Here is a 2,029-nt window from a genome sequence, read left to right on the forward strand (position 1 = left end):
AGCTGCTCCAATATATAATTTAACAACTCTTCTCTGATTGGCCCATTCTTACTTACGCTTACATCTTATCCAATAAGCTTCTTTCATATTACTTTTCAATTTCCTGATGAGCAAAGTTTATCTATGCTATATCTTTCTCACGTAGACTTTTTTGTAATACTTGACATTTGTTCCACTTTGTGTATCATATCACGTGATAACCTAAAGCTTCTTCAAGATAGATTATTTTACATTGGAAAATAAATTGTTTGATATGTCATATAAATGAACATAAAATAAAAGGATTTTATGTTTTCCTGGGAACAAGCTTTCTTAGTTTGAAGTATGTAGACATGATGAATTATATGTCAGTATTAGATTATCATTAAAAATATTCAAGTGTAATATTTCACGTTTTACTGAAATTTTAAATCATACTTTCAACTCAAACTTTATAGACAGATACTTCATTTGTTAATGTACACATTAATTAGAATTACATTAGTCATTATCAAGGTTTTATGTTTATCCATCCAACCTAAGATATGCTTGAAAAAAAATCATATGAAGATTTATTATAAAGGCGTTAGTATAATATTGGAGGCACGCTTAAAGCGCTATGATTTGTTTTTTAATTAGAACTTTGATTATACCCTGCTATCTTAATGTTTTTGACCCAGCTAAATAAAAACATTACGCAAACAAAGGCATTTCAGCTTGCTGCTCATCATTCAAAGATGTCAATAATTTGTTGCTATTACTAAGCTTGCTGCTCTTATTACACCTCCGTCTAGTCATCCTGTAATGCTTGAGGTTTTTGATGAATGAGCACGCTTTTTTTTTATTGAAGTTTGAGCAAGTAAATAAATAAATTATACATTTTCAGTTTAAAACTATAATTTTGCCATTAAAGTAGAAGTGTAATTAACTACAGTTAGTTTAAAAACATTAGTTTCTGTAATAAGCAAGATTTCGATGTACCAAATAATCATTTGATCCTGATTATATATTCAAAATTATTCGTAGTATTAGTTCAAAATGTTAATAGCTCTTCGTCTGTCAATGCCTGATTAATTTGGATAAAGGCAGCTGTTTTACACCATCTTAACGAAAACTAATTCTTGAGGTATGTTATTACTGTCATATTTTAAAGTAAGATGGCTCGTGTGATTCATCACGTCCTAACTATAGAACATAAGTGTATCAGAGTTATTTTAGTCAAGAACGATGAAATGGATTGACCCATTTGAGTCTTTGAGGGTGAGAAGGACAATAAAAAGTGCTGAGCTATGGAAGTTCTGCTTTTTAAATATTCCCTAAAGTTAATAGAAATCCACAAATGCCTGAACTTTAACGTGTGAGCAAAGAAGGTTAATTTGTTCCTAAACAAAAACGTAGAATCCATGTTTTGAAGGTTATGAAGAACAAACACAAAGAAAATTTAATGTTATTACCATGTTAAAGCACTTGGGGAAATTTTATTCCTACTTTCTGTATGTAATAAGAACATTACTGCGACAGTTTATATTTTAAAAAGTTTTATTACAAATAAAAGAGAATAATACGATATCAAAATATGTATATAATATATGAAGTTTCGTAAGTTTGTATTAAAACTCATCAAATGGTTCGCTTTATAGTGTAACATGTCTACCTGAAAGTCTAATCAATCAGACGAAACAAAATCGTCATTAGTTACAAATACTTTGAACAAATTAACAGAAAGTTACAAGTACGTGCTTTTAAAAGTTTTTAAAAAACGTTTGATAAACCTTCAAAAATTGGGTGTAGTTCTATAGAGGGCGTAGTCAGGCACAACAGAGGGAGGGGGTATTTTTTCACAAAATGTGGACCCTTTTTTGTTTTACACAAAGAATCTAAGTTAGTGACATGAAAAATAAGAAAATAGTCGATAATTTCATCTCTTTTAGAATATAGGGGTGGTCGTTCGACTACCACACACAGCTACGGCCCTGGTTCTGTCAAAGTACCATACTTCATATACTTTTATTTTAATGAGAAAAATATATCTAAAACTCTACAGTTTTCC

The sequence above is a fragment of the Limulus polyphemus genome, unplaced genomic scaffold (assembly GCF_000517525.1).
Source record: "Limulus polyphemus unplaced genomic scaffold, Limulus_polyphemus-2.1.2 Scaffold2169, whole genome shotgun sequence".
In the NCBI taxonomy this organism is placed as follows: Eukaryota; Metazoa; Arthropoda; class Merostomata; order Xiphosura; family Limulidae; genus Limulus; species Limulus polyphemus.